This window comes from Carassius carassius, chromosome 3 (genome assembly GCF_963082965.1).
Source record: "Carassius carassius chromosome 3, fCarCar2.1, whole genome shotgun sequence".
In the NCBI taxonomy this organism is placed as follows: Eukaryota; Metazoa; Chordata; class Actinopteri; order Cypriniformes; family Cyprinidae; genus Carassius; species Carassius carassius.
In genome coordinates this window covers 32,251,172-32,265,517 of record NC_081757.1, presented here as the reverse complement: position 1 = coordinate 32,265,517, position 14,346 = coordinate 32,251,172, and positions in this window count along the sequence as shown.

Here is a 14,346-nt window from a genome sequence, read left to right as displayed (position 1 = left end):
CTGAAAGTAAGCGGCCACTAGCTTACAAAACCCAGCACCACTGTGAAACTACTCAGGGAGACCTGGAGAGGCCTACTACCTGACAACCACAGTTAGTGGGAGCTCACCATCAGAGAGGCCTGGTGCAGCCTACTATCTGATAACCATAAAACATGAGAGCTCACTTTCAGAGAGGCCTGGAGAGGCCTACTACCTGAAAAACCATGCTCAGTGGAACACACAGTAAGTGGGAGCTAACCTTCCAAGGAGGCCTGGAGAGGCCTACTACATGATAACCACAGTATGTGGGAGCTCAACTTCAGGGAGGCCTAGTGAGGCCTACTACCTGATCACCACAGCGCATGGGAGTTCACTTACAGAGAGGCCTGGAGAGGCCTACTACATGACAACCACAAAACCTGGGAGCTCAACTTAAGGGAGGCCTAGTGAAGCCTACCACAGTACATAGGAGTTCGCTTACAGAGAGGCCTAGAGAGGCCTACTACCCACTACCAGAAAACCCACATTAAGTGTAAACTCAAAGTATGTTGGAACTCAACTCCAGGGAGGCCTGGTGAGGCCTACTACCAGAGAACCATGACATGAAGGAGCTTACTTTCAGGGAGGCCTGGAGAGGCCTACTACCTGAAAACCACAGCTGACAGTGGGCCAGACTGGCAGTCCAGTTGACTGTCTATGGGGCTTTGCCTTCAGGGAGGCCTTATGAGGCCTACTACCTGATAGTTCAACCTCAGGGCCACTTAGTACCACAGTATGAGGGATTCAGCCCTCAGGGAGGCCTAGTAAAGCCTACTACCTGATCTCCACAAAAAATGTGGGAGCCCATCTTCAGGGAGGCCTGAAGAGGCCTACTTCCTGAAACGGTCTAATCAGCTGGATGTGTACTGCTGCTGGGGACTCGCCTAACAGGGAGGCCCGGTCGAGCCTACTAGCTGATAGCGAGTCTTTCTGCTACTTTAATGAACACTGCTGGAACCATACTAATAAAAAACTTTCCTAAAGTTTTGACCTAGTGTATGCTCCACAATGTTGTGACCCACCTCCGAGGAGGCCTGTTAAGACCTACTACTCGGTAGTGAGTCTTCTGCCCAAACTACCAGGGCCAACCACCAAAGGTGAGCTGGCCTAGGAGCCCTATCTTAGGGGTTACCCAGTCAAGGAGGCCTGCTGGGGCCTACTACCTAACTGTGCAGCCTTCAAGGCAGAAAAACTGTTACTACAGCGCTTACAGCATCCTGGTACCTAATCACATTGCCAAAGGCAGTGTACTCAGCAAAAAGCAATACCCTCATAGCAGGGGAGTACAACATACGCCACTCTGCCTCGTGGAGGCCCCATTTTAAGGGCCTACCTACTAAATGCAAGGGCATCAGCTCATGGCAATGCTCTGGCTTCAAGGGAGCGGAGTTCAAATACCGGAATGAAATGTAGTTAGAACTCCCTGCTCAACCGGAGCCATCATGGTGTGAGGTAGATAATACAGAGCTGAGAATGGATTACTCAAAACTACCCTGCGTTAGCGGGGGAGTAACACCATATGCCCCTGAAATGTTAGACAGGGAGCGGGCCTGCAAGTGGCTCCAAAGGGTGACAGGGATTTGTCCTGTGCCCAGCCTGGGGGAGCGGAGCTTGCTTGCAAGCCAACCAACTTTCACCCATCGTCCGAGCGGTTCAGCTCAACGGGCTGAGTGGAGCCAGCTCTAGAGGCCTAAAAACAAGTAGCTCTGTTCGGCAGGGTCTGGCAAACTATCACATCGCAGAGCGAAAGACAGCCTGACCCGCCTGAAGGATCATACCTCAACTACCACCCTGCATTACTCTATCACCCCTGAATGCAGTGAAAGGGGCGGGCTTTGGCCAACAACTCCCATTTAAGGGAGGAGGCTGAAATCTCGGGGAGGAAGCCTACACATAATAAAATGCGGCAGCTATACTTAGCAAAACGCCTCCAACATCCCAAACATAGCCTAGGCCAGCTACAGAGGCGGCCCGGGTTAGGGCCGACCTACAAGCATAGATCTACCTGAGGGCTTGGAGGAGCCACAGCCTACTTGATTGAGAGGCTGTGAAACACTCAACCTACTGCCAGGGGAGCGAAGTACTCAGGATACCAATGTCACAAACCGAAAGGTAGGACATAAGATCTATCTGAAGCGCCAGCGTCAGTCTAAACCTAAAGTAAAAAAGTTTTTTTTTTTTTTTTTAGGAAGACCAACTACTCTACCCCTAGGCGGCTTAAAGCCCTGAGGCTAACATAGAAATGAGTGGTGGCCCACCACGCATTAAAAATGTCATGACAGGAAGGCCATCACCTACTCACACGGGAGTCAAATCTTTTTTTTTGAGCTTCTCCCTAAATCGTTCTAGCCACAAGCTGGGGGGGGGGCTTCAGGGCCCTGAAGTTCTAATACCTTACCTCATTGCTCCTCTAAGAATGACTCCCTAGGTCTATACAGGGAACAAGGTCTGTAGAGAAATACAAATCAGTGTTAGTATACACACAGAAATTATATTAAAAACCAACCAGTTCACCTGCGGCGTGCAGAGTGAAGACTCGCCAGAGAGTTCTCTATGAACCTGGGGGCCATCACTTTACATGCCTGAAAGAGGCGCTCTCACCAACCAAGCCGAGGCGGGCCATCAGAACCTTGTTCTCATCCTAGACCCAGCCCCAGGCCTGGTGTAAGAAACGCCTGGGGAGTCGGGAAAAAGAGGAGAGGGCTAGGATAGTACAGCCCTCCAGGAGATGATCCATCACTAACGCTGTGATCGTTTGTACTGGATCACCTCCCTCAGATCCTTCTTTTTCCTGCGGGAGTCACGCCTCCTCTGTGACCTGCTCCTACATGGAGGGGGTGCACGAGAGGCGACACTAGCTCTCTGGCCCTGTCTACGGCCCTCAGGTCGTGAAGGGCCAGGCTCTCCCGCCTGTCTGGGCTCGGATCCGGATCTCAGCGGTATACAGGTCTTAAACGCCGCTGAGCGCGCCTTCGCCTCCCTGAACTTTCCAACCACCGCCTCCACGGAGGTGCCAAAAAGTTCAGAGGGCGAAACCGGTGCATCAAGGAGAAAGGCCTTCTTTTTCTCCCCGATGCCAGCCAGGTTCAACCACAGATGCCTCTCCGTGGCCACCATTGCCGCCATCGATCGACCGATCGAAGCGGCAGTCTGTTTAGTGGCCCGGAGAGCAAGATCTGTGGTGCGGCGCAGCTCAGCCACCGCCTCAGGGGACAGCCCTGCCCCCTGGTCGAGATCCCCCAGCAGGTCGGCCTGGTACGCCTGCAACACCGCCATAGTGTGCAGGGCAGCACCGGCCTGACCCGCTGCCGTGTATGCTCTGCCATTCAAACGCGCTGTGGTCTTGAGCGGTTTGGATGGCAGGGCTGGAGCACTCAGTGTCGACGCCCGCCCAGACACGAGATGGTTTGCAAACGTCTCGTCAATGGGCGGCATCGACACATACCCATACTCGCCGATCCCCTCAACATCAGCGAAACTAGCCCGCTGATGTCGGTGGATCCGAGCAGAGTATGGGTTCTTCCATGCCCTCTCGATCTCAGTATGGAGATCAGGAAGAAATGGAAGGCTCGTCTGAGCTGGTGGTCTATGGCCGGGGAGAAATCGATCGTCCAGCCTGCCACGAACAACTTCTCCCCTAACGCGCCGCCATGGCAGTTGCAACCTGTAAGTGGCGCGTTCCATTACATCCAGCAGCTCAGCATACACGGGGCAGGGTGGCTGAGAGGGTTCAGGGTCCACCTGAATGACCTCCTCCTCATCCATCACCTGCCCGTCCTGAAGAGCATCTGTTGCAGGAACAGTAGGAGAAAAATCCTCTTCGTCATCCACCTGCAACTCACCCTCGTCATCCGCCAAATCATCTGAGAGGTTAACACCCCTCTCAAGACGATCGGCGAGATCCCTCTGGGAACCCCATGACGCGAGTCGCCGCTCTGCCTCAGCGCGAGCGGGACCTGAGCCACGAGGTACAGATGGTGAGCCCTCCTCACTCGAGAAGAAGGCTAGACGAGAGCGGAGCGTTTTCAAAGCAAAACGCTCACAGTTTGCACAGACAGCTCCCTAAAGAGCCGCCTGTGCATGCTCTTTGCCCAGACAGAGAACGCACAGTTCGTGTGAATCACCCGGCGTCAAATACCTTGGGCACGGATCCGCACACTTCCTGAAGCTTTCAGCCTTCTCCGTGCTTTTCATTTTTTTTTGCCGACTTTTCCAGCGATATCAAACAGACAGTCCCTGAAGACGAAAAGATGTTTGTCATGTTTGCAAGGCTCCCTTTTATACTTGCAGGTCGCACGTTAGTCATTCACGTTAATGATTCACGGGCTGTCGCCGGTCATTATGATTGCCGTGATTTGATAGTGATTTCAGACACCTGTCACGCCTGAGACGTTCCCCAAAGCGTCATTCTGACGTAGTGTAGAGTTCCCTTTCGAAAGGGAACTGTTTTACTGCATTGTAAAACACATTATATTTCATAAGACATAAGCATCTTTCAGTTTGGCAAGTTTTGCACTAAATATTGAATGTAGCAGCTTTCTCTCATTGAGAGAGAAGGTTTAAAGCAGATTTGGGCTAGTTTGCAGTTCATTTGAATAGAAGCACTATTTGAACATTAGTGGTCCCAGAAACCTGTAAACTGACAATCTTGAGCACTGAAGCTGAAACATAAGTTCCTTTTCAGGAACTCGAGCTGCGTCGAAACGCTTTTGGGGAACGTCCCTGACGAGACCGACTCTGAATATCGTGTGCAATCAGTCCATCGGAAAGGCGTGACGTCACGGGCGGGGTGACGTAGCGACCAGGAAGCTATAAAAGCACGTGCCGTGCAGCTGGCTTCAGCTTCGAATCTGTCAGCAAGCGCTCTGTGTGTGCATGTGCAAAAGTCTGTCTGTTGGTCCTATTTATTGTTGTCTGTCCCTTAGCTTAAAAAGATCGCTAAAACAGCTACAATATGCCTAAACAAAAGCAAAAGACCAAACATTTGAAGGGCGATTCCAAGCCGCGTTACAGACTGTGTGTTCCTCCCTGCACTCGCTACATTACGAGTGGGGATACACACATGCTGTGCGTGGCTTGCCTGGGATCGAAGCACGCTGAGTCGGCTCTCGAGGGGGCCGACTGCCCGCATTGTGAACGTTTGCCAATGCGGACGCTTCGATCCCGGAGGGCTCTCTTCGAGGAGGGAGCCTTTACCAGCGTTCCTCGCGGTGCTGGCCCCGCTTCTGCCGAGGCAGAGCGGCTGCTGCACTCGTGGGGCTCGCAGGTGGATCTGTCAGAAGGAATGGAGACGGGCCAGTCCTTATCTCCTTCCTCATCTGCCAGATCCGGCGCCCAAACCCTGGGTTCGGAAGCACGCTCGTCGGTTTCTTCCCCCCAGGGTGAGGGATCAGCTCTTCACCTCTCGTCCTCCGAGGAGGTCGATGTGGAGACTGTTGCTGGGGATTCGCCACCCCTGTCGCCCCAGTATGAGGAGCTGTTGGAGGTGGTCACGCGGGCAGTAGATAAATTAAAAATTGACTGGCCTGCTGAAAAACAGACTGAGCCGCAGAGAAGCAAATTAGATGAACGCTTTCTGCGGCCGCAGCAACCACCTCCACGTCGGAGCCTTCCATATTTTCCCGATCTCCATGACGAGTTATCGAGATCGTGGAAACACCCGTATTCGACCCGCCTCTTTGGCCCTGATTCACTATACTATGGCAACGTGATGGGGCTGGGAGAGCGTGGTTATAGAGCGATGCCACGGGCTGAACAGACGCTCGCGAGCTATCTGTCACCCGGTTCGGCCTCGTCTCTAAAGGCTCCGACATTGCCCACTAAGCCGCTTCGAGTTACATCATCGCTAGTGGGCAAAGGTTATGTGGCAGCAGGTCAGGCGGGGGCGTGCCTTCATACTATGGCAGTCCTGCAAGCTTATCAGGCTGACCTGCTGAGAGATGTCGATGAGGGGGAGGGGATTAAGTCTGAGGAGATTGAAGAACTCAGGAAGACCGCTGATCTCTCCCTCCGCGCCACTAAGGAGACCGCTCGCGCAATTGGGCGGTCTATGGCAGCTTTAGTGGCCGCGGAGAGGCATTTGTGGCTGACCCTGTCAGAAATTAAAGAACGGGACAGGGTCTGCCTCCTGGACGCCCCGCTTCAAGCCTCGGGCCTGTTCGGCGACACAGTTAATACTGTCGTCGACAGGTTCCAGGAGGCGCACAAGCAGGCGGCGGCGTTCCAGAGTTTCCTCCCTCGTCGCTCTCGTGGTACATCTGGGCGGGAGATGACCACGCCACATACCGGCTCCTCACACCGGGTAGCGCAAAAACAGAGCGTCGCCACTCGTGCTCCCCCACGTCGGGACCGAGGGCAACGACGCTCTGAGTCGGGGGCTTCTAGGGCGAAAGCCGATTTAAGATCTGTCATCGAAGCCCGGAAGTCCTCGACGAAACGATCCTGACGCCAGGATCCAGAGGGTAGCCCCTGCTGGGGTAGAGCGCGGTTCACCTCATTACACGGTGCCCGTCTCACCTCAGTACCCTCAGGAGGTCGGTCTGCCAACCCTGCCAGAGTTTCAGGGCGCAGCGGCCTCCAGCGAGCACCACTCCCAGTTACTTCCGCCCGTGACCGTAGCGGAGCTGGGATGCTCGCCGCCCCTTCGGGGGCCTCTTACACCAGAGGTCAGTCTCGAGAGACTGATTCCCTTAGTAGATTATTTAGCAGCGTGGAAGCTACTGCCAAATGTATCTCAATGGGTCCTGCGTACAATAGAAAGAGGCTATTGCATTCAGTTCGGTCATCCACCACCGAAGTTCAACGGGGTTACACCGACTGTGGTCGGCCCCCAGCAGGCTCTGGTTATGGAACAAGAAGTGAATACCCTATTAAGGAAGGAGGCCATCGAGGTGGTCCCTCCTCTAGACAGGGAATCCGGATTTTACAGCCGGTATTTCATAGTTCCAAAGAAGGATGGGGGGTTGCGTCCGATCCTGGACTTGCGTCTCCTGAACCGCTCAGTTATGTCACTGAAGTTCAAGATGCTCACTGTCAACCAGGTTGTAGCTCAAATCAGATCCGAGGACTGGTTTGTCACAATAGATCTCAAAGATGCATACTTCCACATATCCATCCTTCCACAACACAGGAAGTTTCTGAGGTTCGCTTTCGGGGGCAAAGCTTATCAATATCGAGTACTTCCCTTTGGCCTCGCACTCTCACCCCGCACGTTCACGAAATGTATGGATGCGGCTCTGGTATCCCTCCGTATGCAGGGCATCCGCATTTTAAATTATATCGACGATTGGTTGATCCTAGCTCAATCAGAGCAGATGGCGGCTCGACATCGAGATGTCGTTCTCGCACACATGGGGGAGCTGGGTTTGAGACTAAACGCCAAGAAGAGTGTACTTTCTCCAGTTCAGAGAACCACCTATCTAGGCGTAGTGTGGAATTCGACCACGATGCAGGCACGCTTGTCTCCTGCTCGGATCGAGTCGATCCTCACATCAGTCGAGAGAGTCAAAGAAGGCCAGTCACTCACTGTCAAACAATTCCAGAGATTGTTAGGGCTGATGGCAGCTGCGTCCAACGTGATACCTTTTGGCCTGCTGTACATGAGACCCCTACAGTGGTGGCTCAAGTCCAAGGGTTTTTCCCCGAGGGGAAATCCACGTCGAGTTATCAAGGTCACGCGGCGGTGCCTTCGTGCCTTAGACATGTGGAGGAAACCTTGGTTCTTGAATCAGGGCCCGGTGCTGGGAGTTCCTTGTCGCCGTGTAACGCTAGCGACAGATGCGTCCCTCACCGGTTGGGGTGCGGTCATGAGTGGCCACCCTGCCCGCGGTCTGTGGAGTGGTCGCCATCTAACATGGCACATCAATTGCCTAGAGATACTAGCGGTCTATCGAGCATTGAAATATTTCCTCCCGGACCTGAGAGGTCACCATGTGTTGGTGCGCACCGACAACACATCAGTGGTCTCTTATATCAATCACCAGGGGGGTCTGCGTTCGCGCCCCTTGTACAAGCTGGCACACCAGATCCTTCTGTGGTCCCAGGGCAAGCTCCTCTCGATCAGAGCAGCGTATATTCCTGGGAGATTGAATGTGGGAGCAGACATACTGTCGAGACAGGGGCCGAGGCCCGGGGAATGGATGCTTCACCCCGAGGTGGTGAAGCAGATATGGAGAGTATTTGGTACAGCTCAGGTGGACCTCTTTGCGACTCAGGAGACATCGCAATGTCCCCTCTGGTTCTCTCTAGTTCATCCAGCTCCTCTGGGACTGGACGCTATGGTACAGACCTGGCCGAGGCTTCGTCTGTACGCTTTTCCCCCTATCGCTCTGCTCCCGGGAGTTCTGACGAGAGTACGCCGGGACGGGGCCCGTCTACTACTAGTAGCCCCGTTCTGGCCGGGCCGAGTATGGTTCTCAGATCTAGTCTCGCTCCTCGACGGCTCTCCGTGGGAGATACCGATCAGGACAGACCTACTCTCACAGGCGCGGGGCACGATAATTCACCCTCGCCCGGAGTTGTGGAGGCTGTGGGTGTGGCCCCTGAGGGGGCACAGCTGTTAGCAGCCGGTCTCTCAACCGAGGTTGTTGAGACCCTACTCCAATCCAGAGCTCCCTCTACGAGGAAACTGTACGCCCTGAAGTGGAAGCTCTTCACTTCATGGTGCAGAGACCGCCAGCTTGACCCAGCAGACTGCCCAGTTGGTACAGTTCTGGAGTTTTTACAAGCCAGGCTCTCTGCGGGGTTATCCCACTCCACCTTAAAGGTTTACGTGGCGGCCATAGCTGCTTTCCACGTCCCTTTCAATGGTCAGTCAGTGGGTAGACACCCCCTAGTTACACGTTTCCTCCGCGGTGCGCTGAGGCTGAGACCTCCAGTACGATCCCGTGTTCCCCCCTGGGATTTGGTTGTGGTTCTAGAGGCTCTTTGTAAAGCTCCATTCGAGCCTATACAAGATATCTCAGATAGACATCTGACACTTAAAACTGCCCTATTACTGGCAATCACCTCACTAAAGAGAGTTGGAGATCTTCAGGCCCTTTCGGTGGCCCCTACCTACTTAGACTTTGCCCCTGGTATGGCCAAAGCATTTTTATACCCTCGAGCGGGTTACGTTCCGAAGGTTCCCTCTGTTACACCACAGCCTATCGTACTGCAGGCCTTCTGTCCTCCTCCCTTTCGGGAGCACGACCAAGAGAAGCTAAACTGTATGTGTCCAGTGCGAGCACTGGACGCATACGTCCACAGAGCTGCCCTGTGGAGAAAATCAGACCAATTGCTTGTTTGCTACGGTCCTTCTAACAAGGGTTCTCCTGCCACCAAGCAGACCCTTAGTCGTTGGATAGTCGAGGCTATCAACCTCTCCTATGAGTCCTCTGGTCTTCCCCCCCCCTTTGGGGGCCAAGGCTCACTCTACTCGGAGTATGGCGGCCTCCAAGGCCTTCTCAGCAGGTGTGTCCCTCTTGGACATCTGCAACGCTGCGGGGTGGTCCACGCCCTCCACATTTGTCCGATTTTACGATCTTGACATGCGAGCCACGCCGGGCTCTTCTGTCCTCTCGTCTTAGCTGTGCTCTTTTGACTACACACTAGGCAGGGATTTGGAAGTCTGGCAGCGTTGGCACATCGTTCCCCAAAAGCGTTTCGACGCAGCTCGAGTTCCTGAAAAGGAACGTCCCAAGGTTACGTATGTAACCCTAGTTCCTTGAAGGAACGAGACGCTGCGTCGCAGAGCCATACTCCCGGCACCCCTGCCGGCGCTTGCTTCCCTACTCGGAGCTGAAGCCAGCTGCACGGCACGTGCTTTTATAGCTTCCTGGTCGCTACGTCACCCCGCCCGTGACGTCACGCCTTTCCGATGGACTGATTGCACACGATATTCAGAGTCGGTCTCGTCAGGGACGTTCCCCAAAAGCGTTTCGACGCAGCGTCTCGTTCCTTCAAGGAACTAGGGTTACATACGTAACCTTGGGACGTTTTTGTGCATATAACTTCTAACACATTAAAAACTGTCTCACTGCATTGCAAAAAACATTTTATTTCATTAGGCATAAGCCTCTTTTAGTTTGGCAAGTTTTGCACTGAACATTGAATGTAGCAGCTTTCTCTCATTGAGAGAGAAGGTTTAAAGCAGATTTGGGCTAGTTTGCAGTTCATTTGAACAGAAGCACTATTTGAACATTAGTGGTCCCAGAAACCTGTAAACTGACAATCTTGAGCATTGAAGCTGAAACAAGATTTTGTGCATATAACTTCTAACACATTAAAAACTGTTTTACTGCATTGTAAAAACATTATATTTGATAAGACATAAGCATCTTTCAGTTTGGCAAGTTTTGCACTAAACATTGCATGAAGCAGCTTTCTGACATTGAGAGAGAAGGTTTTAAGCAGATTTGGGCTAGTTTGCAGTTCATTTGAACAGAAGCACTGTTTGAACATTAGTGGACTCAGAAACCTGTAAACTGACAATCTTGAGCATTGAAGCTGAAACATAAGATTTTGTGCATATTACTTCTAACACATTAAAAACTGTATTACTGCATTGTAAAAAAAACATTTTATTTCATTAGGCATAAGCCTCTTTTAGTTTGGCAAGTTTTGCACTGAACATTGAATGTAGCAGCTTTCTCTCATTGAGAGAGAAGGTTTAAAGCAGATTTGGGCTAGTTTGCAGTTCATTTGAACAGAAGCACTATTTGAACATTAGTGGTCCCAGAAACCTGTAAACTGACAATCTTGAGCATTGAAGCTGAAACAAGATTTTGTGCATATAACTTCTAACACATTAAAAACTGTTTTACTGCATTGTAAAAACATTATATTTGATAAGACATAAGCATCTTTCAGTTTGGCAAGTTTTGCACTAAACATTGCATGAAGCAGCTTTCTGACATTGAGAGAGAAGGTTTTAAGCAGATTTGGGCTAGTTTGCAGTTCATTTGAACAGAAGCACTGTTTGAACATTAGTGGACTCAGAAACCTGTAAACTGACAATCTTGAGCATTGAAGCTGAAACATAAGATTTTGTGCATATTACTTCTAACACATTAAAAACTATATTACTGCATTGTAAAAAAAAACATTTTATTTCATTAGGCATAAGCCTCTTTTAGTTTGGCAAGTTTTGCACTGAACATTGAATGTAGCAGCTTTCTCTCATTGAGAGAGAAGGTTTAAAGCAGATTTGGGCTAGTTTGCAGTTCATTTGAACAGAAGCACTATTTGAACATTAGTGGTCCCAGAAACCTGTAAACTGACAATCTTGAGCATTGAAGCTGAAACAAGATTTTGTGCATATAACTTCTAACACATTAAAAACTGTTTTACTGCATTGTAAAAACATTATATTTGATAAGACATAAGCATCTTTCAGTTTGGCAAGTTTTGCACTAAACATTGCATGAAGCAGCTTTCTGACATTGAGAGAGAAGGTTTTAAGCAGATTTGGGCTAGTTTGCAGTTCATTTGAACAGAAGCACTGTTTGAACATTAGTGGACTCAGAAACCTGTAAACTGACAATCTTGAGCATTGAAGCTGAAACATAAGATTTTGTGCATATTACTTCTAACATATTAAAAACTGTATTACTGCATTGTAAAAAAAACATTTTATTTCATTAGGCATAAGCCTCTTTTAGTTTGGCAAGTTTTGCACTGAACATTGAATGTAGCAGCTTTCTCTCATTGAGAGAGAAGGTTTAAAGCAGATTTGGGCTAGTTTGCAGTTCATTTGAACAGAAGCACTATTTGAACATTAGTGGTCCCAGAAACCTGTAAACTGACAATCTTGAGCATTGAAGCTGAAACAAGATTTTGTGCATATAACTTCTAACACATTAAAAACTGTTTTACTGCATTGTAAAAACATTATATTTGATAAGACATAAGCATCTTTCAGTTTGGCAAGTTTTGCACTAAACATTGCATGAAGCAGCTTTCTGACATTGAGAGAGAAGGTTTTAAGCAGATTTGGGCTAGTTTGCAGTTCATTTGAACAGAAGCACTGTTTGAACATTAGTGGACTCAGAAACCTGTAAACTGACAATCTTGAGCATTGAAGCTGAAACATAAGATTTTGTGCATATTACTTCTAACACATTAAAAACTGTATTACTGCATTGTAAAAAAAACATTTTATTTCATTAGGCATAAGCCTCTTTTAGTTTGGCAAGTTTTGCACTGAACATTGAATGTAGCATCTTTCTCTCATTGAGAGAGAAAGTTTAAAGCAGATTTGGGCTAGTTTGCAGTTCATTTGAACAGAAGCACTATTTGAACATTAGTGGTCCCAGAAACCTGTAAACTGACAATCTTGAGCATTGAAGCTGAAACAAGATTTTGTGCATATAACTTCTAACACATTAAAAACTGTTTTACTGCATTGTAAAAACATTATATTTGATAAGACATAAGCATCTTTCAGTTTGGCAAGTTTTGCACTAAACATTGCATGAAGCAGCTTTCTGACATTGAGAGAGAAGGTTTTAAGCAGATTTGGGCTAGTTTGCAGTTCATTTGAACAGAAGCACTGTTTGAACATTAGTGGACTCAGAAACCTGTAAACTGACAATCTTGAGCATTGAAGCTGAAACATAAGATTTTGTGCATATTACTTCTAACAAATTAAAAACTTTTTTACTGCATTGTAAAAAAACATTTTATTTCATTAGGCATAAGCCTCTTTTAGTTTGGCAAGTTTTGCACTGAACATTGAATGTAGCAGCTTTCTCTCATTGAGAGAGAAGGTTTAAAGCAGATTTGGGCTAGTTTGCAGTTCATTTGAACAGAAGCACTATTTGAACATTAGTGGTCCCAGAAACCTGTAAACTGACAATCTTGAGCATTGAAGCTGAAACAAGATTTTGTGCATATAACTTCTAACACATTAAAAACTGTTTTACTGCATTGTAAAAACATTATATTTGATAAGAAATAAGCATCTTTCAGTTTGGCAAGTTTTGCACTAAACATTGCACGAAGCAGCTTTCTGACATTGAGAGAGAAGGTTTTAAGCAGATTTGGGCTAGTTTGCATTTTATTTGAACAGAAGCACTATTTGAACATTAGTGGTCTCAGAAACCTGTAAACTGACAATCTTGAGCATTGAAGCTCTTACATAAGATTTTGTGCATATAACTTCTAACACATTAAAAACTGAATTACTGCATTGTAAAAAACATTATATTTCATAAGACATAAGCATCTTTCAGTTTGGCAAGTTTTGCACTAAATATTGAATGTAGCAGCTTTCTCTCATTGAGAGAGAAGGTTTTAAGCAGATTTGGGCTAGTTTACAGTTCATTTGAACAGAAGCACTATTTGAACATTAGTGGTCCCAGAAACCTGTAAACTGACAATCTTGAGCACTGAAGCTGAACCATAAGTTGTTGTGCTTATAACTTCTAACACATTAAAAACGGTCTCACTGCATTGTTAAAAACATTATATTTGATAAGACATAAGCATCTTTCAGTTTGCCAAGTTTTGCACTAAATATTGAATGTAGCAGCTTTCTCTCATTGAGAGAGAAGGTTTAAAGCAGATTTGGGCTAGTTCGCAGTTCATTTGAACAGAAGCACTATTTGAACATTAGTGGACTCAGAAACCTGTAAACTGACAATCTTGAGCATTGAAGTTCTAACATAAGATTTTGTGCATATAACTTCTAACACATTAAAAACTGTTTTACTGCATTGTAAAAAACATTATATTTCATAAGACATAAGCATCTTTCAGTTTGGCAAGTTTTGCACTAAATATTGAATGTAGCAGCTTTCTCTCATTGAGAGAGAAGGTTTAAAGCAGATTTGGGCTAGTTTGCAGTTCATTTGAATAGAAGCACTATTTGAACATTAGTGGTCCCAGAAACCTGTAAACTGAAAATCTTGAGCACTGAAGCTGAAACATAAGTTTTTGTGCATATAACTTCTAACACATTAAAAACTGTCTCACTGCATTGCAAAAAAACATTTTATTTCATTAGACATAAGCATCTTTCAGTTTGTGAAGTTTTGCACTAAAAATTGCATGAAGCAGCTTTCTGTCATTGAGAGAGAAGGTTTTAAGCAGATTTGGGCTAGTTTGCAGTTCATTTGAACAGAAGCACTATTTGAACATTAGTGGACTCAGAAACCTGTAAACTGACAATCTTGAGCATTGAAGTTCTAACATAAGTTTCTTTGCACAGAACTTCTAACACATTAAAAAGTGTCTTTCTGCATAGCAAAAAACACTTTAATTCATAAGTCAGAAGATCTTTCATGTTGGCAAGTTTGCACTTAACATTGAATAAAGCAACTTTCTCTCACTGGGAAAGAAGCTTTTCAG